Source organism: Dioscorea cayenensis, chromosome 12, assembly GCF_009730915.1.
Source record: "Dioscorea cayenensis subsp. rotundata cultivar TDr96_F1 chromosome 12, TDr96_F1_v2_PseudoChromosome.rev07_lg8_w22 25.fasta, whole genome shotgun sequence".
Classification (NCBI taxonomy): Eukaryota; Viridiplantae; Streptophyta; class Magnoliopsida; order Dioscoreales; family Dioscoreaceae; genus Dioscorea; species Dioscorea cayenensis.
The window spans coordinates 9517693-9540013 of NC_052482.1; the positions used below are offsets into that span (position 1 = coordinate 9517693).

General features: G+C 37.2%; 1 non-coding gene across 1 annotated transcript; it reads right to left on the reverse strand.

Moving 5' to 3' along the window:
* Positions 1–21842: 21842 nt before the first annotated feature.
* Positions 21843–21949, reverse strand: LOC120274356. Its single transcript, XR_005540882.1, has one exon. It is a non-coding gene; the product is annotated as a small nucleolar RNA R71 (small nucleolar RNA).
* Positions 21950–22321: the final 372 nt, after the last annotated feature.

Consider the following 22321-nt stretch of genomic DNA (forward strand, 5'->3'; position numbering starts at 1 on the left):
TTAAAATTTTTAAAAAAATCTCGCAACAAATGACGGGTGAGTGGCAGAGGTGAACAAAAAAAGAAATGATAGAGATTTTCTCTATGGAATATAACAAGATGATGTTTATTGCGTGGTTTTATAAAATATGAAGTATGTATACATGACCATCATGGGTTATGAGTGCAACCTTGAGTGGGTCCCATTCTTTCATTTTCTTTTTTATTGATCCATGCCATGCTATGCATTGGTTCACGAAACATTGTTAGTATGAATGCCTGAAAGATCCTTGCCCATATCTCATATAGTCATCATTCGAATGTGAAATGAACCATGAATCTTGTGGGACCTTCTTCTTTTTTTTTTACATTCAATTAATGCCATTATCGATCTCTCATTAGCATGCATACCATGCCATGTTTTGCTCTCTAATTCGTATGCAATACAATCTATTGTGCCATGTGTAGTGTTTGCACATTTTATTTCTCTTTCCTATATGCATACAGATGCCTTTATTCTCTCTCTTTTTACTTGATTTGCATTCACAAACCTAAACCTAACTTTACACAACTCATCCATGTTGAGATCTTTTTGGATAAACCCTTTTATTTAGTGTCATTCACTTGCCATTATTCTATTCAATGCCTAAGTAAAAAAATATCTATATATTGATGCCATTGTTAAAAAAAAAGGAACATGATTTAAATAAATTTGTGTTATTGGCAAAGGTAGTACCACTAGTTTTTTTCATGTATCAGAATTAAGAAAAATGATTGGGCATAATGATAACAGGGTCTATTTTCTTTTTCCAGTCAGTGGTTATATACATAGCGTATAGGTTTACCCTAGGATCTTTGAGCCTCATGTATGACAATCATAGATTTATTAGCAGAATATGCAATTAGAAGTTTAGAAAAAAAGAAGGAAAGAATATATATAAAGTTTGATGGTGGAAGTTCAAAAACAAAAACAAAAACCATAGGAAATCTGCTTTCATTTGCAAAAGTTATCAAAGATGGATTTGTTTGCAAAAAATAAAAAAAAGGGTGAAATCTGAAAAAGTGAAGTTTTGAAGGATCTGATTAAATAAATCTTGAGCTTTCATGAAAAAACATCAGGGGTTGATGTGAACAAATGACATGGGATGCTATAATATGAAATTGGGAGAAAATAATGACTCTCATTGATGTGTGGGGGTATTTTTGTAATTTTTGCAGGATCTCCTCTTGGAAAATTTTATGAGCACCTTCTTGAAACCTACCTTGAGGTCTTAACACTCTTGAGGGTAGAGAGAAATTTTTATAAAATTTTTTGAAACCTATCTTGAGTTCTTGACACTCTTGGGGATAGAGAGAAAATTTTATAAAATTTCTTGAAACCCACCTTAAGGTCTTGACACTCTTAGAAATAGAGAGAAAATTTTATAAAAATTTCTTCAAACCCAACTTGAGGTCTTGACACTCTTGAGGGTAAAGAGAAAAATTTATAAAATTCTCTTGAAACTCATCTTGAGGTCTTGACACTCTTAGGAGTAGAGAAAATTATTTTTTTTTTTTAATTTCTTCAAACCCACCTTGAGGTCTTGACACTCTTGGGGGTAGAGAGAAAAAATTTATAAAATTTTTTGAAACCCACCTTAAGGTCTTGTCACTATTGGGGGTAGAGAAAAAATATTTATAAAATTTCTTGAAACCTACCTTGAGGTCTTGACACTCTTGGGGGTAGAGAGAAAAATTTATAAAATTTCTTGAAACCTACCTTGATGTCTTGACACTCTTGGGAGTAGAGGAAAAAAATATAAATTTTTTCAAACGTACTTTGAGGTCTTGACACTCTTGGGGGTAAAGAGAAAAACATTATAAAATCTTTTCAAACCTACTATGAGGTCTTGGCACTCTTGGTGGTAGAGAAAAAAATTTATAAAATTTCTTCAAACCTACCTTGAGCTCTTGACACTCCTGGGGGTAGAGAGAAAATTTTGTAAAATTTCTTGAAACCTACCTTGAGGTCTTGACACTCTTGGGGGTAGAGAAATTTTTTTTAAAATTTCTTGAACCTTCCTTGAGGTATTAATACTCTTGGGGATAGAGGAAAAAAATTCGTTGAAATCACTTTTAGGTCTTCTAATAAGTGCTTGTGTGTTAAGAATGTGAAGTGTTCTTTCCTTACGATGAGCATTACTTTTATCAGGTTTAAGCGCTAATACATGTGTATTTGTGTTCTTTTGTGCATTCAGGGTGGTGAAGCTGAGTATTAAGAAAAGAAGCCAAAAGTAGATCATGAACGCACTATTTGGTAGAATCTTGGAAGGAACAAACGCAAAGACACAAGTGGGGCTCTAAGATATGTGGATGTGTGACAATCTCCATGTAGTCAAGGCATTATTACAATGAGTTGGAGGGGCACGAAGGCAGTCATATTTGCGTATTCCGACTTGTGCATTGATGGCAAGATCTTCACCAATGAGGACTTTGATCGAAGAAGACTTGCGAACTAGGGCATAAACGTGTGCCTGTTTATATTGCCTTGATGAAAAGTGTGGAATTGGGAGTGTTTCGGCGGAGCACTGTAGCAGTTTACTTTAGTAAGTTACTGTAGCAATACAATGTAGTAGTTACTATTCACAACCGGCCGAAAATCAAGTTTCCACAAAATCCACACGGGCGTGTGAAAATTTCCCACACCCGTGTGGAAATTCCATTGGCCTGTTTAAAAAATCCACAGGGGCGTGTGGATGCCCGATTCCAGCCCTATTTAAGCCGTGATTCAGCCCGATTTTAGGAAAATCTTTTCATCCTTCTTTCCAACTTTTCTCTATCTTTTAGGAGGCCGTCGGCTAGGGTTTTGAGAGGCTTTTGGCAAGTGTTTGGAGTAATTCTACGGATTCGACACCGCGCTCTGCTTGGAAGAAGGTTATTGGGGGAGCTTTCATCGGCATCGATCAAGCGAGGTGTGCCCTAGACCGGACAAGGGGATCTTTGGAGAAGACGAGGCTACTCCACAAGACCATCGACAAGAATACCGAGGGGATTTTCCTATGGATTACTTGTTTTTACTTTCGATTTCATTACTGATTGTATCTTTCTCGATGGAGAGTTAAACCCTCTAGTGGGTACTTGGATATGGAAACCCTAGGATCTTATTGTTTCATTGACCTTTTATTATGCTTTCCTTAATTGATGTTTTAATTGAGTTCCAAATCTTGAATGCTTGTTGAATGATTTCTCCCTTAGAGTGACACTAGGGTTGAGAGTTCTTCTTGGTAACCTTTGTGGATGAGTGACACATTATGAAGGTTAGACAATACTAGATTAGAGAGGGTTGAGAGGGTGAGTCGATAGATAGCGGAGCGTCCCCTTTTCCCTTCGGTGTGATTTATCCTACCTCCATTTCCTAGAGTTCTTTGCGGCCGCAATAGAGTGAAGTACTAAAGGATGAACTCCGATGGGGCTTAGTTGCGCGAGCAACAGAGTGAAGCATTGCAGTGACTTTAGTATCTGGGGCTTGATTGTGACTAGGGGTCTTTCACCTAGACTAAAGGGTTAGATCTACATATAGGAATAGGGTTTATCACTTGGAATTCCTAGAACTTCATGCAACTTTACACAGTGTGAGGTGTTGAGACTGAGCGATTTCTCCGCCGGGACATAGTGTAGAGTTAGTCATGGTTAACCTTAGATTTGGGACCGTGTGCTTTAGGATTTTCACGACTCATTAAGCATTAGTTAGGAAGTATAATAGTAGGTCTTGCACTTGAAACATTAGTCCTAGGGGGAGCATTGTCCTAGGGGTTTATCACTTGGAATCCATAGAACTTCATGCAACTTTACATAGTGTGAGGTGTTGAGACTGAGCGATTTTTCCGTCGGGACATAGTGTAGAGTTAGTCATGGTTGACCTTAGATTTGGGACCGTGTGCTTTAGGATTTCCACGACTCATTAAGCATTAGTTAGGAAGTATAATAGTAGGTCTTGCACTTGAAACATTAGTCCTAGGGGTAGCATTGTCCGAGTACCCCACTTCTATCGATTGCCTTTCCTTTCACTTACTTGTGCCTCTCATTCTTATTTCTATTATTTCTATTTACATCACATCTTATCAACACAATCATTATTTATCTTCACTTGGTTAAGTAGCAATTTTGGTATTTTTATTCTCTACTCCTTGTGAATACGATACCCCACTCACTTGGGATTTATTACTTCGACAAACCTGTGCACTTGCGGGTCACACGCAAGGGGTGTTGTCATCTTCTGACACTTATTGGAGTGAAAGGAAGACAAAATGAAAAAAAATTATAAAAATTTCTCTTTGAGCTTACTTTGAGGTCTTTTGACACTCATTGGAGTGAAAGGAAGAGTAAATGAATATTTTATAAAAAAACTCTCTTTAAACTCACTTTGAGGTCTTTTGACACTCATTGGAGTGAAAGAAAGAGTAAATAAAAATTTTATAAAAAAAAAATCTCTCTTTGAATTCACTTTGAGGTCTTTTAACACTCATTGGAGTGAAAGGAAGAGTACAAATCTCTCTTTGAACTCACTTTGAGTAGGGATGGCAACGGGTCGGGTCAAGTGCGGGTTTTGACATACCCGCACATGAACTCGCTACCCCGCCCCATACCCGAACCCGATGGGTTTTCAAAACCCCAACCCACACCCGCACCCAACGGGTAATCGGGTACCCGCAGGTATACCCGCCCCACCTTGACCCTATATAAAAACATTTCAAATAAATTTAAAATACAAAATAAAAGTTAAAAATATTAATAAAAATCACAGTTTTTTTGTTTGAATGAACTCCATAGAGTAGGAATTGAAAATATATATGCAAACCAACACAAAATAGAAAAATTCAACACCATAGAGTAGGAATTTAAAAAAACCTTAACAAAAAAATTAAATATATATCAGTGGGTATATTTGTTAATTGAATTTCGGGTCAGGTTCGGGTCGGGTATCAGGATTATCTTACCCGCACTCGCACCCGCTTTACATTAGTCTGGTATTATCCGAACTCGACCTGAAACCTGGTCAAACAAGGTTTTACCTATCAAACTCGGGTCAGGTCGGGTCGGGTTTGGATATAATTGCCATCCCTAACTTTGAGGTCCTTTGACACTCATTGGAATGAAAGGAAGAGTAAATGAAAATTTTATGAAAATCTCTCTTTGAACTCACTTTGAGGTCTTTTGACACTCATTAAAGTGAAAGAAAGAGTAAATGAAAAATTTTATGAAAATTTCATTTTGAACTCACTTTGAGGTTTCTTGACACTCATTGGAGTAGAAAAAAAGTGTTAACAAAAATTCTCTTGAAACCCATTGCAAGGATGAATTGGAGAGCTCAATTGATAACTTCGTCAACGGAAATCAAGTTCATAATTACAGTTTGAGATCCATTTAAAAAGCAAGTTAAAATTGTCAAGTTAATGACCCAATCATGTTGAAGGCCACAACTTGAAGATTTGATGGTCAAGGCTCAAAAGCATCGAAGAGTCAAGACCTAAATATTCCATATGAATGATGAATGAAACTTTGAAGTCTTAAGACAAAAAGAAGTCAAAGATCTAAGGAGCTTCATAGGTTAGTGAAATAAAGATTTCAGAAGCATAAAATACCGGAGTCTTCAATAATAAAAGAAACAAAGATGATTAATTAGGCAAGTCATAAATGTAGAGTGGCCGAAGCTTCAGAGTTATGCATGGAGAGCTCAATTGATGACTTATTTAACGGAAATCAAATTCATAATTACAACTTGAGATCCAGTCAAAACTGTCAAGTTAATGATCCAATCATGTTGAAGGCCACAACTTAAAGATTTGATGGTCAAGGCCCAAAAGCATCGAAGAGTCAAGACCTAAATATTTCATATAAATGACAAATGCAACTTTGAAGTCTTAAGACACAAGGTAGTCAAAGACCTAAGGTGCTTTACAGGTCAGAGAACTGAAGATTTCACAAGCATGAAATGCTGGAGTCTTCAGCAATAAAAGAAACAAAGGCGATTAAGTAGACAACTCATAAATGTGGAGTGGCCGCAGCTTGAGAGTTATGCAATGTGTCAAGATGCAAACACAAAAAATCGAAGAAGGCTATGGTCACTGAGTTAAAAGGGTCTTACAATATGCTTTTAGCAAAGGAGTCAAGAGCGTCAGCCAAGTCATGAAAAAAAAGAGTTTGAAGAGCATGCTAAAAAAATAGTTCTCTTAATACTTTTGTATTCTCGCTCATGGTTATGTATTCATATTCTCTTTGAAATTAATAGAAAAAATAAATTTTATGTTTTCTTAGTCGTTTCTTATTGACACTTGTTTCTTAATCGGAGGTTTCCACGACATTGTCTGGGGTAATTAATATTAGAGGCTTGCCCCTAATTGAAGTCATGAACCTGTAATCATCTGAAATATGAAAATAATTAAAATTTGATTTGTGATCCATGATTTTTAACTAGTCAATCCTAATTAAAGGTCGGGTAAGAACAAAAGGAGCCCACTGTATATAACCTCAGTTAACTGGGTGTTGATTCCAATCTTTACCCCCATTTGTAGGGGTCGATATACTAATATATACCCCATTCAAAGGGCATCAATTCCAATGTTTATATCCATTAATCGGGTATTTATCATAGTTTGATTATTCTTTTGACTCAAAACATTTGAAACCAATTATAAAAACCGATTTAAATTCAAGCATTAGCATACACAAAATCATAATCATATATTGAATCATTTACCAAATTAACAAATTGTTCAAATAACATGTGTATAATAAAAATTTGTCAAATATATGAGTTTGATCCAAGTTTACATACAAAATATAAGGTCAACATGTAAACAAATCAAGATGTTATATGAAAATACAAGATGGTGGAAGGACCCTAACACATCCGAATATGCGTGTGAACCACAAGTGCACGGGTGTTGAAGTAATAATTACTCCGATGAGTGGGTAGTCGAATCTACAGGGAACAGAAGTATTAGTATTAACTAATGCTCAGTTATCTAGTCAGAATCAATGAATGTGATGAATTGAACTAATCGTGAGAGAAGTTAATAAGCAAGTAAACAGGAAATAAATAAAGTGAAGGAGTTCTCAATCAATTAAGATGAGGTACTCAGGCAATGCTCCCCCTAGGATCTAACATGAAGCTCAAGATTCGCTAAATGCCTCTAAACCGAGTTTAATTGAGTCGAGGTAATCTAAGAACAATTGGTCCTCGTCTCCTAGCAAGCGGTACTAGTCCCCTACAAGGTCCCGGTGGAGAAATCGTTCAATTTCAACACCTTATACCCCATATGACTGCAATAAGCTCTAGGGATACCTAGGAGTGAAACCGATTAATAAAAATAAATCCAACCCTAATTCCCGGTGAAGGATCCCTAACCCCTACAAGGTCCCAGCGGAGAAATCTATCAATCTCACGCCTTACACCAAATTTAGTTGCAAAGAGTTTAGGGAATACGGAGATAGGAAACACTCAATCGGAAAGGAAAGGGGACACTCCACTATCTCATGACTCACCCTCTCAACCCCTTTTAACCTTGGTGTTCTAACTCTAATGGAGACCTTTTACATCAAAGTAACAAATCAAGCAATGTAGATTAATCACAAAGATCAATAACACATACAAGTAATGAAATCACAAGTTTAAAACTCAAATGAACTCGGATTACCTAGAAATATAAAGCAAATCAATACAAAGAATAGATCCTAAGCTCACATGCCCAATTACCCATTAGGATTTAGCCCTCCATGGGACAAGTTACAAAACAATGATTACTACAATGAAAAGCAATGAAAAACATGAAGGAAAACACCCTTGAATTCCTGATGAATGGCCTTGATGGGTCGCCCACCGTCTTGAAGAATCCTCCTCCGAAGCTAGGTCACCGGTGGCTTCCTCTTGCTATGATGGAGAGAAGATCGATCAAAGTTGGTGATGGACTTCCCCCAATGTTGCCAAAGATCTCCTTCCAAATCCTAGCCGTCTTGCCTTCAAAGTGCTCGCCAAAAGGTCCACAAAAAGTCCCCCAAAAATAGGGCGAACGGTGTATTTATAGCTCATATTCGCATATATCACGTACCCACACGTGCCCGTGTGAATTTTCCACGCGCCCACGTGGGCTGCAGGAATTTCCACGCGGGGCATGAACAGTAACTTACTACACTACTTTGCTACAGTGATTTTCACAAAACGCATCCAAACATTCTCCTCTTGAGGCCACATAATCGGGCACACGATCATGTGGTAGGCTGTAAGATTTTTCTTTATCGATGCATCTTCAAGAGATCTTGCAATCTTCACAAAGAGAAGGAACATAAAGATGTGGCTGCCTTTGTGCCCTTCCAACTAATGAATTGACTTGAGTCTCCTTGGAAGTTGGCACACATCTTCACATTCATGAACTCCTCTAGTTTCTTGGTCTTTGAGTTGCACAAGAACTCTCAACATTGTGCCTTTATAGCCTATCTTTACTCCTTTTTAATTCTTCAAGGCATTCACAACCTAATTGCACAAAAGAACACCAAATACACAATATGAGACATAAACCATAGTAAAAATGATGCTCAATGCATGTAAAACATATATAAAAATATGTCTGCTCAAGCACTTATCAGACCCTTACCTCAATTAGAGTAACCTTACAATTGCCTTGTCCACTCTTCTATTAAAACCTATAATATAATATTATAAATTCAACATCATTCACTCAACTATAGATTAACTACGTTGTGGATCATGTTTGAGATGGTTTAAGATTAAGGAAAAACCAAAAATGAGGAGAAGTTTTACAGTTGATTGTTCATTGAATTGAAAATGAGTAGTAGAAGTTTCATTACATGGTCATGTGAAGAACATGTGATTATTAATTCAGTCTCATAGATGCCACCTGGATGATTTAGTTTTGATGAGCTGGATTAGTAATGCCAACTCAGGAGAGTTTATTATAATGGAATGCCAGCTTAACAGAGTTTGTTATAGCTTGTCCTAATTATCTTTCTTTTATACAAACAGAGAGCTTATAAATAGCTCTTTTTCATTATGATTGACCATCAGTTTCAATGAATTTTAGTTCTCTTCTCCTCCAAGCTTTCCCTCTTCTTCCTTTTTATTTTCTCTTCTCTTCCATTCTGTGGGGTTGATCTTCATTACTGCAGGATTTGTGGAAGGGGAGATCTTCTGGGTTCTTTTGCAGATCAAGCTTTAGTAGTGAGTTTTCTAAACCTCTTATGATCTTTTTAACATGGTATCAAACCTCCAGGTTCAGTTTGGCTTAATTCAAGGTAGTTCTGTTGCTTCTTTTGAAAAAGTTGAGATAGTTTGCTTCAAGATTTGAGATAGTTACACATCAAGATCTCTTGAGACTTAAGAAATTAGTTTTTGATCAAGTTTTTCTTACATCCATCAATGAATTCAACTTTATATCTGAATCATTCTTTAATTCTGGCAGTGCATCAATGGATTCTTCAGATGTTTTGATTTTATAGTCATCTGACAATCTAGGGATGTTGTTGGTCTCAAACCCTTTTAATGTCATGGGATATGGTTCTTGGAGAAGATCTATGGAGATTGCATTGACTGCAAAGAATCAGATTGGTTTTGTGAATGGGGCTTGTAAAAAACCTGATCTAGATTCTGTTGATCTTTAAAATTGGGAGAGATGTTACAATATGGTTATCTCATGGTTGTTAAATGGTATTTGTATTGAGATTTCTGAGAGTGTTGTCCATATGAAAATAGCTTGTGACATTTTGCAAGAACTAGAGGAGCGTTTTGATCAACTGAATAGACCACAGTTGTTTCAGCTGCAGAAATAGCTAATCTAAGTTGGTTAGGGTTCTAGTTCAATTACTTTTTACTTTACTAGAATCAGAATATTGTGGGATGAAATTCAATGCTTAACCAAGTTACCTCCATGTTCTTGTGGTTTAGCATTGGAATAACAAAAGTATGAAGAAAATCAGAAATTGATGCAGATTTTAATGGGTTTGAATGAGAGCTATATGTAGTTAGGAGCAATATCTTAATGATGAAACCTTTGGCATCAATTAGAGAGGCATATTCCTCGTTAATCCAGGGAAAAAAATTGAGAGAAATATCTTCAGGGGTTCAGTTCTCCTCTGATGTTGTATCAATGAATGTAGGCTCTTCTGGTAATACTACAAACTATCTCAGTAAAAACATGTCTCAATTGTCACTTAGGAATAAGCAAGACTACCATAAGGCTGTGTGTGATTATTGTAAGAAGGTTGGACACACCAGAGGTATATGTTTCAAACTGCATGGTTTTCTAAGTGCTCACAAGAATAATAAAGAGAATGGGAAAAGGCTAGAAGCTCATGTACAAGGGAATAATGCTGATGGTTTTGCCATTGCACAAATATCCCACATTCCAGAATTGACTACTGCTTAATTCAACAAGCTTATGGAATTTTTAAATGATGCTCCTTAATCTTCAGATGCTATATAGATGATTACAATTGGGAGTGGAAATGCTAATCTAGTTTCTTCTTCAGAAACTATGGCAGGTATAGCTTCAAATCTCTTCACAAACTCAAATAGCTCATATCTTTTTAATAGTAGCAAACAATTTCTTTTTTAGAAAGCCTGGATCATAGACACAAGTGCCTCAGATCATATGTGTCATGATATAACTTGTTTTGAGTTCATTCATGTTTTGCCCAATCTTTTCAGATTACTCTACCCACTGGCTCAAAAATTCAATTTCTCATATTGGTACAACTGTATTTGCAAACAACCTGTGCATTTCTCAAGTTTTATTCATCCCTGATGGTGTGTTCTCCACAAGTGCACGGGTCATATACAAGTAGTAAAGTGGTACCCCGTGAGGGATAGGGTTGTCGAACTACAGGGACTGGACTCAAAGTAATAGTTGATCTTCTACTCTCTAACCGGTAAATAATGGTTGGTAGCTTGATTTTAAAGGAGGGAAGGATGACAGGTAAGGGCTGAAACTGAACTAGGTGAGAGATGCAGAGATAGAGCAAGAAGAATTATCAGGTAGATTAGGATCGAGTATTTCAACCTCAAAAGAGCAATGCCCCGGGATGATTCCTATGAGCTATCAGATGCCGACTTACCACTAATGTCTACCAGGTACATTCTATAGTTCTTGTGTGTACTCAAAAGCAATGTTGCATCTATGGTTCTCAAATACACCAAGTTTTCCTAAGGTAACTGTGGTTTTATACACATCGAGTTTTGCAATCACACAAGGAAACTACAACTATGGCAATCCACACACCAAGTTTTACCTAAGCAACTGTGCAAATCAAACACATCAAGTTATGCAAACACAATGTAAACACAAGAAACTAAAAGAACTCTATAGATCATAGAAGAAAGTATTCTAAACATATAAAGCATCAAAGTTCAACATCCCTAGGCACCATGGACGGTTAGCCCCTGAGGGATGGGTACAACATGGAGAAAACAACTACAGATCTAAAGAAAGAAGATAAGACTCCCTTCTCTTCAAGATCGCCTCCAATGTTGAGCTCCATTGCTAGGCCCACTTCTCTTGTGCCTCCATTACTCGTGCTCTAGCACCAAAGTTCAGTTCGGCCCCAGAAATGTGAAGGGGAAGACCATGGCAGCCACCCCCAAGAAGAAGGAGAAAGGGTGAAGAGAAGATCTCCCCAAAGAATGCCCTAAATCTGACTTAAAAGTAAATTCTCAGGCACGACACGCCCTGGACATGGGGTGTCACTCCCCTGAAAATCACTGAAAAGCAGAATCACCGAAAAGCAGATTTCAGGCCTGACACACGTTGCGACACGAGGGTGTCAGGCTCGACATGATCGTGCTAGGAGCACACAGACCGTGTCCCTTCTCCAGACTTGTTCTACAATACTTAGCCAATGGAACGTGCATGGTCATGTTGAGATCATGTCAGGCTTGAGAACACTATAGATTCTTATCTTTTCGCACTATAATTACGCTGAATCCTGCTCTTTTGCACAGGGACCTGTTTTCCCTCACAAATACACTATAATAGCCAAAGTAGCATCGAATCACAATAAATAAATGCTTGAAGACACAATAAATACATGGAAAGGTTATGGAAATATATATATGGAATGCACTCATCACCCGATTTTCATTTCAATCTTCTTTCTGTTACCAAGTTAATTCATACACTCAGCTGTAAAGTAATTTTTCTTCAGAATTCTGTTTCCTACAAGGCCCTTCTCTAAAGAGGCCATTGATTCTTGTTAAGTCTTGCAAAGGACTATTTCTCCTACACACTCAAAGTAAAGGAGTAGTTACACTCCAAGCCAATTCTTTGAATTCCAATTTTGATATTTCACAAACTTGTACTCAATTTTCAAGTTCTCTATTTCCAAATAATTTTATAAGTTCTTGTAATTGTACTGAGTTTGAATTGCGGTATTCTAGGTTGGGACATCTTTCACTAAATAAAATAAAAATGTTGTCTTTATTGAGCTCTAACGATAATTCAGATTCTACAATAATTTGCAATGTTTGTCCACATGCCAATCAACATAGATTACCTTTCCCACATATTTATATTCACACATCTTCCATTTTTGAACTTATACATGTTGATACTTGGGGACCTTATCATGCAAAAACCTATCAACGTTTTAGATTTTTCTCATAATAGTAGATGACTATTGTAGGGCTACTTGGACCTTTCTTTTATGGACAAAGAGAGATGCTTCCTTTACAATAAAAAATTTCATTCAGATGGTAGACACTCAATTTCAAGTGAGGGTTAAGAAAATCAAGATTGATAATGCTTTTGAATTGGGTAGCTCAGGGAATCTCAAAATATTTTTTTGCAGATAAAGGGATTATTCATGAAACTACTTGTAGTTATACCCCCACAACAAAATGGTGTTGTGGAAAGGAAACATAAACATCTATTAGAGACAGCTAGAGCCCTTCTATTCCAATATAAATTGCCAATTAAGTATTGGGGTGAGTGTGTTCTTACAACCACCAACTTGATCAATAGGTTTCCTTCCAAAATTTTAAAGAACAAGACTCCTTTTGAGATTTTGTTTGGAAGTTTACCTGATTATAATCACCTTGAAGTTTTTGGGCAGCTTGTGTTTTGTGACAAACAATGATAAAAATAGAGATAAACTTTCTTTTGGAGCTAAACCTTGTGTTTTCCTTGGTCACCCTTTTGGTAAAAAAGGCTACAAAGTTTTAAGCCTTGATTCTAAGCAGATAATTGTTTCCAGAACTGTAGTGTTCTATGAGACAGTTTTTCCTTTCCATAAAATAAATAGCAGTGGAATCCCTATTTTTTCTTATTTCCCAATTCCCATACAAGACAACATCAATAATGCTCCTTCTTCACAACATTTTCTTGTGTCAGACATCTCCTCTTTTTCATAATCAAATTCCAATTTCCTTCAAAAATTTCTCCATCTTTGCAAAATTCACTAGTGCCACATCAAACTATTTTCCCAATGTTTTACATGTCAGAAAATCCACCAGAACACATAATGTTCCTGCATACTTACATGATTATATATGCAATGTTGCCAAAAATAGTACTTCACAAAATTCATTGTCTTATTCTTTTGATTGTGAGCACACTATTACAAATTGTTGTTCATTTCCTAAACATATATGTTTTTCTTCTCTTTACATAAAAATCCAAATATGCTTGCTTTATTATCTATTACAAATGAGCCACAAACCTATGAAGAGGTAGAAACTATTCCTATATGGAGGGCTGCCATGTTAGAAAATTTTAAGGCACTTGAAGCTAATCATGCATGGGATTTGGTACCTTTACCCAAAGGAAAAAAACCCATTAGTTGCAAATGGGTTTACAAGATCAAGGCACCAATCAGATGGTAGTGTAGAGAAGTTTAAAGCCATGTTGGTGGTTAGGGGTTTTACTCAAAATATTTAGTTGATTATACTTAAACCTTTTCTCTAGTTGTTAAGATGACTACATTGAGAAGCTTCATAGTAGTAGGAGTGAAGAAACAATGGTAACTTTTCCAATTAGATGTAAATAATGTTTTTCTGCATGGGGAATTACATGAAGAAGTTTATATGAAAAGACCACCAATGCTCTCTAACAGATGGTGTGTGAGTGTGTAAAATAAGGTTAAATCTGTGAATACTGCAAGTGTATGGGTCGTCAAGTAATACCTCGTGGGTGAGCACGAGGGTCGTATTCCTCAGAGAATGGTGAGAGGCTCCTATTACTTTCTTTACGCTATATCAATAGCCTGAATGTTTACAGTATTTCTTAATTCTACTTTTACAGATTAATTAATACAATACAATTGAGGATCATTAAGTGTAATTGGAAGGAGTTTGGGAGATTGTATGAATGCTCCTTAAGGATTACTTGTGAAATAGTATTAAGGTTTGACAATTCAATCTAGTGATGGATCGGGGGAATTCAAGGGCCTACTGGTCGCAATCTCTTGGAAACCAGGTCTAAACTCTAGGAACTAAAGATGGAATCTCTTCCATCCCAGCCTCTTATGTTTGCTTTAAGTTCAAGAACTCCACTTGAAGGGTTAATCAAATCCTAATCCAGAAATCTAATCAAACATAAATCTAGAGATCTAGGAATACTTAACCTCTTAGCACATGCATAGATCTAACAGAGTATGGGTCTCCTTATATGGGGGCATATCTTCCTCATCCACTTCAGTGACATATCATTAAGAAAAAATGGAATAAATCATAAAAACTCAAAAGAATATTGAATTACGAATAAAGAATCACAAGAAACAATCAAGGTGAATTGACATAAAATTCCCCTCGAATTAGGCTCCTCTAATGGATATACAAGTATTGATCAATGAATAGCAATCATCTAAATTAAATAAATCAAAACAATTCATAGAATAACTCCCTCCAATTTGGTCTTCAATGGTTGAGGTCGAGAGGATCCCAAGATCATCAAGATACCGGCAAATCTCTTTGTACACGGTCCACTATTGGTGCACGTTGAATCTTCCTTAAAAAACTCACCATAATATGCTAAAATCTTAATAGAAATCATTTCCAACCGCACAGGTCTCCAGAAATATTGGTGTTAGACATTGTAAACAAGCCGTTGTGATCACCAAGGCCATTGTGAGGCCGTTATGGTGACCGTTGTGAGCATTTTAATCTAAAAATCTTTGGCACCGGTTTTCCAACTGGTGTTGTTTCATGGCCGTTATGATCACAACAGCCTAACCATGACCATGGTGATGCTCATTGTGAAGCCAATTGCTCTCTGGCATGATCGGAACACACCCGTTGTGATTGAAATTCACTGCTACTATGATTTACCACAATAATCATTGCTACAATGATTAGTGACTAAAATCCACCCGGATATGTGTGAGCTATCAACAAATCTTCTAAATATTGCCAAAAGGGAGCTTACTCATATTGTATGTGATTCTCCGCTATCCAGTGAGGTCGTTGTGAGGTTATGAAAATTGTATTTTGGTGCGATTTGCCTCAAAATACCTCAATATTTGCTTTTTTGGCTCTGAAACACAATTTGACCACATGGTGAATGAAAGAATGAAATTCTGTACTAGTATGGTGCTAAACATATGAAATTTCATGTTAGACATAGTGTAAATGACATGTAAAATATGCATGTTCAAGCACTTATCACTCTGTGCAGAAAATCAAAATATAGCTTGTAGATTAAGGAAATCTTTGTATGGTCTCAAGTAAGCTTCAAGACAATGGCATTCTAAATTATCTGAGGGATTAAAAACTAGGGGTTATCAAAATTCCAAGAATGATTATTCCCTATTTTTTAAGAAGACTAATCCAAATGTATTTTCCTAGCAGCCTATGTAGATGATATTCTCATGACTTGGGATGATATCAATGAGATGTAGTGCTTGAAGGAGTATCTAGATCATTAATTTAAGCTCAAAGATCTTGGTATTTTACATTTTTTTCAGAGTATTGAGGTAGTGCATCATACAGAAGGTCTCATTTTAACATAAAGGCAATTCACTTTGGATTTACTTTAAAATTTAATTGTGAATCTTTGACTCTAGTAACAAGTCCTTTGGTACCAGGATTGAAACTGAAATCTGATACAGATAACCCTCTCCCTGATCCTTCAATTAATCAAAGACTAAATGGAAAATTAAATTATCTTACAAACACAAGAACTAATTTGGCTTTCTCTACACAACATCTCAGTCAGTTTATCGCAAAACCCTGTTCAACACATTTTGATGCAACTATGCATGTTCTCAAGTATGTGAAGAACAACCTAGATCAGGCATCTTTATGAGTTTAGCTTCTTCTTTCACTCTTAGGCATTTTGTGATTCTGACTGGGCATCATGCTCTTAAACAAGAAAATCTGTTAGCAGAAATTATATCACTTTGAGACAATCTCCTTTATTATGGAAATCATAAGTGGCTCTCTATTTTGCTGAAGTTGAATACCGGTCTATGCACAGAGTTTGTGCTGAGCTTTCTTGGCTTACTCTATTACTCAGTGAGCTCACCATACCTTCTGTCACTCCCATTAACTTGAAGTGTGATAATTAGGTTGCTATTCAAATTGCAAGAAACCCTATTTTTTGTGAGCACACCAAACACATAGAATTGGATTTCCACTATGTGCGAGAACAATTACAAGCAAGTTTAATCTCATTACATCATGTTCCTTCACAACTACAATTGGCAGACATTTTTACTAAATCTCTGTCGAGCCCTCATCACCAATGGATGCTTTCCAAGCTAGGAGTGTGTTGATTGTTCATTAGGATGGTTGTCTTCAGTTGATAGTGTGTTAATTCCATACTAACTCCAACTTGAGGGAGGACAGAGGGGGTGAGGAGGGGAGGAGGAATGTAGGAGATGGTTTAAGATTAAGGAAAAACAAAAAAATGAGGAGAAACTTTAGAGTTGATTGTTCATTGAATTAAAGATGAGAAGGAGAAGTTTCATTACATGGTCACATGAAGAATATGTGATTATTAATTCTGTTACATAGCTTCTACTTGGAAGAGTTAGTTTCGATAAGCTGGATTAGTAATGCCAACTTAGCAGAGTTTGTTATAATTAAGTACCAGCTCAGCAAAGTTTGTTATAGCTTGTTCTAATTCTCTTTCTTTTGTACAAAGAGAGAATTTATAAATAGCTCTTTTTCATTGTAATTGATCATCAGATTCAATGAAATTTACTTCTCTTCTCCTCCAATATTTTCATCTTCTTCCTTTTTGTTTTCTCTTCTCAATGGCCTTCAATTCTAGCTTCTTTTCCATTCCACAGAACTGATCTTCATTGCTGTAGGATTTGTGGAAGGGGAGAGCTACTGGGTTCTTTTGCTGATCAATCTTTACCAGTGAGTTTTCTCAACCTCTTCTAATATTTTCAATATATCCTCACTTTGGTATTTCATAAAACACTTATATCAATCACAATATAGATCACATCTAATCATAGGTTGAAACCAATAATAGCTCTAAAATCAAATAATTGAGATTGTATCAACAACATAATTCAAAAAAAAGGAAAAAAATCTCTCACCAACTCTATAAATTAATTTTAGAAAAATACAACATTTTTCTTGCAAATTCAAACTCTAGATCTCAAATACAATTCCCAACTTCAACTAGTCCTCAGAGTCTCATATTTTCAGTAAATAAATGATAATTTTTTATATACTAATCTGATTTAGATGTTATGTTAGAATCATTCAGAAGAGAAGGATGAGAATGAAAATACAAATAAGTTGGAATTATTTATGATGAGTGTACAGTATTCTATTATTTCATATCATTTTGTATACTTATTAGGCTTATATTAGGATCATATTGTGGAATTCAATGTTAAACATAGTGTGTCATGCATTCTCAAGCTTTGAGCAACACTTAAAGATGAGAAAGAACCAAAAGAGCACTCCAGACCCAATACAAAGAAGATGGAGATCTCTCAGCATCAATTAAATAAGGACAAGGCAAACAGGATGGCTCACGGTTAGCTTACTACCTCACTTATGGCCATAAATATCTTCCAGAGAACTTTACGGGCAAGCTTATGCCGGTAAAGGGGAGTTCAGAGCCAAACCAGAGGACCTTATGGGCAGGACTGAAGATTGTAAGGACCATCCAGAAGACTTTAATTATGACCAAAGCTTACGCCTGTAAGGGCGGTCGCAATGGTAGTATAGTGAAGCTTACAATCCATTGCTTATGGACGTAAGTTGATCTGTAACACAAATAGAAGACCTTACATATAGGACTTAAGGCTGTAAGTGTTCCAGTTAGGCTCATGACCCATCTTCTCCAGCTCTCTAAGTAGGAGTTTTGGTTAGAGAGAGTAACTTTCCTTGGTCATATGATAACCATGGATTGTATTTCTTTTGATCCGAAGAAGATAGAGGCAGTTGTTGAGTGGAAGAGGCCTACCAGTGTGACAGAGACTCGCATTTTTCTAGGGCTAGTAAATTATTACAAACGATTTGTAGAAGGATTTTTAGTGTTAGCAGCACCATTGACTAAACTCACTAGGAAAAGAGCAAGTTTTCAGTGGTTAAATCAGTATGAGTAGAGTTTCTAATAGTTAAAATGTTCATTAGTCTCTGCACCCATTTTCACATTCCCATCTCCTGGTGGAGAGTTTATCATTTCCAGTGATGCTTGCAAGACTAGTTTGGGGTGTGTTCTAATACAGAATGGACTTGTGGTGGCATACTCATGATTCGGAGCTAGCTGTAGTAATTTTTGCTTTGAAAATTTTGAGGCATTATTTGTATGGAGAGTCTTGTGAAGTATTCACAAATCACAAGAGCCTTAAACATATTTTCACTCAGAAAGAGCTGAATATGAGATAAAGGATATGGTTGTAGTTACTAAAGAATTATGATCTGACTATCAGTTATCATCCTGGAAGGCAAACGTAGTGGCTGATGCACTTAGCAAGAAGTCTTTTGGCAGTGTAGCTACGTTGATTACTTCCCAATGACCAATCCTTAAGGATATGAGGAGGATGGAGCTACAGGTGATCTTATAGGATACAAGTGATTCTTTGGCAAGTTTAGTGGTGCAGCCTATGCTTTTGGAGATAATTAAAGTAGCATAAGCAAAAGATAACTATTTACAGAAGATTGGTAGGAGATTGAGACTAGTACTCAAGTTCATTTTAGGATCCATTAGGATGGTTTAGTGAGGTTTGGAGATTGGAGTTTTTGTTCCAAGTGACTCAGAGTTAAAGAAGCAAATCATGGAAGAAGCTCACTACACTAGTTATTCAATTTATCTTGGCAGCACTAAAATGTACAAGGATCTGAAGAGTACTTTATGGTGGAATAACATGAAGCAGGAGATTGCTTAGTTTGTGGCACAGTGTTTAACTTGTCAGTAGGTTAAGATGCAGCATCAGAGACCAGCAGGACTTCTTCAACCATTTTCAATTCCTGAGTGGAAGTGAGAGAATATTGCAATTGATTTTGTGTCTTGATTTCCTAGAAGCAACAAGGGTAATAAAATGTGTGGGTAGTGGTTGACAGATTAACAAAGTCTGCACATTTCTTGGCTATGAAGACAGGCATGTCTTTGGGAGAAGTTAGCAGAGTTATACATTGATCAGATTATGAACCTTCAAGGTTTCCCAGTGTTAATCATGTCAAATCGAGACACCCGATTAATGGCAAACTTCTTAAAATGTTTGCACAAGGCTTTGGGAATCAAATTGACATTAAGCACAACCTTCCACTCACAAACTAATGGGCAATCTGAGAGGACGATTCAGATTCTAAAGGATATTCTTCAAGCTTGTATGCTTGATTTTGGGGGTTCTTGGGATCAAAATGTGTGGGCACTGTAGCAATCTACTGGAGCAGATACTGTTCATAGCCGGCCGAAAAAGTGAATTCCAGAGAATCCACATGGGCATGTAAAAATTATCCACACCCGTGTGGAAATTCCACACTGGCCGTGTGGAGAATCCATAGGGGGGTGTGGATGCCCGATTCTAGCCCTATTTAAGGCCGATTTCAGCCCCGATTTTAACATTCTTTTCTCTATCTTTTCCCCAACTTGAGAGAGGGTTGTGGCTAGGGTTTGAAGAGGTATTGGCTAGGGATTTGGAGAGGTTCTACGGCTCTGACATAGCGCTTTGTTTGGAAGAAGGTTAGTGGGAGAGCTTTCGTTGACACCGATCCGGCGAGGTGTATCCTAGGCCGGACAAAGGGACCCTTGGACGAGTAAAGGCTTCTCCACAAGACCATCGTCACGACTACCGAGGGGGTTGTCTATGGATTACTTATTTTTTACATTCGATTTCATTGATAGTAACTAACTCCATGGAGAGCTAAACCCCCTAGTGGGTACTTGGATTTGTGAACCCTAGGATGTATTTGTTTCATTAAACTTGTTATTATGCTTTCATTAATTGATGTTCTATTGAGTTCCAATCTTGAATTCTCCATTAAAGTGACACTAGGGTTGAGAGTTTACCTTTGTAACCCTTGTAAGTGAGTGACACACCACGAGAGTTAGACAAAGCTAGATTGGGGAGGGTTGAGAGGGTGAGTGGAGAGGTAGCGGAGCGTCCCCTTTCCCCTCTGATGTGATTCATCCTATCTCAATTTCCTCAAGTTCTTTGCTTTCATAGTAGAGTGAATGGGCAAAGGGATGACTTTCCATTGGGGCTTAGTTGCAGAGGCAATGGAGTGAAGTGTTGAAGTGATTTTAGCTCCTAGGGCTTAATTGTGGCTAGGGACTTTTCACTTGGACAAAAGGGTTAGGTCTACATCTAAGAAGAGGATTTATCACTTGGAATCCCTAGAACTCATTGCGATTCTATACGAGTGCGAGGTTGAGGGATTGTTCAATTTCTCCTCCGGAACATGTATAGAGTTAAGCATGGTTGACCTTAGATTTGAGATCATGTATTGAAGGATCTCCATGACTCATTAATGCATTAGTTAGAAAGCATATTAGAGGGTTTTTGCACATGAAACGATTATCCTAGGCGGAACAATATCCAAGTACCCCATTTATATTGATTGCCTTACCTCCCCTTTACTTGTGCCTTCTCTCTTGTCTCTTTTACTTTTGTTTACATTACATCTTGTTACACAACAATTATTCACTTTTCGCTTAGTTAAGAAACAATTCAAGTATTTATATTCCCTACTCCTTGTGAATACGATACCCACTCAACTGGGATTTATTACTTCGATAAACCCGTGCACTTGCGGGACATACGCAAGGGGTGTTGTTAAGTTTTTGGTACCGTTGCCGGGGAGTAGGCGTTTAGAAATACTTTGCACTTTGTTTTCTTAGCTATTCATTTATTCATTCTATTTCACATTTTCTTTTTCTATCATTGTTCTGATTTGTTTTCTTACTTTGGGTGCAGTTCCAGGTTATGACCCGAGGGAACCCTTCGATATTGATTGAAGAAGATCCTGAACTTGAACATACACTCATAAGAAGGGGAAAAGAACCTGTGCAAGAATAGTATAATCAAGCTGAAATAGAAGTTGAAGGGTTAGGTAATATGGCAGAACAGAATGAGCAATATAGGACACTTTCGAGTATTGTGCGACCCCGGATTACAGCTCTGAACTTTGAGCTGAAGCCAGCATTCATCCAAATGATTCAACAATCAGCGCAGTTCAATGGTTTGGCCGATGAGGATCAAAACAACCATATAGAGAACTTCTTGGAAGTTTGTGATATGCTGAAGATTAACGGTGTATCGGATGATGCTATTAGATTGAGGGCTTTCCCATTCTCTCTCAAGGGAAGAGCCAAGCAATGGCTACATTCTTTGCCCAAGGCCTCCATCACGACTTGCAACGAGATGGTCGAAGCTTTTCTTGCTAGATACTTTCTTCCGGGGAAGTCAGCCACGCTTCGCAATGAGATATCATCGTTTGTGCAGATGGAGTTAGAGTCATTGTTTGAGACATGGGAGTGCTTCAAGGATCTTTTGTGGAGGTACCCACAGCACGGATTTCCCGAATGGATGATTATTCAAACTTTCTATAATGGGTTGAATCCGAGTACAAGTCAATTGCTAGATGCCACCGCATAAGGTACATTGGGGACTAAAACCCCGGAAGAAGCCCGACAGTTACTAGAAGACATGGCCATGAATAGTTATCAGTGGAATGCGCAGGAAAGGAAAAAGGTAGCCGGGTTTCATGAAATAGATGCAGTAACTTCATTGGCGGCTTAAGTGGAATTGTTAAGTAAGAAGTTAGACCTTCTAACTTCTAATAGAGTGGTGGACATGACTACTTGCACCGGGTGTGGTGGAGGACATGCCTAAGCATGCAAACTTCTTGAAGGACTTGTTGACTAACAAGCAAAAGTTGGAGAAGAGTG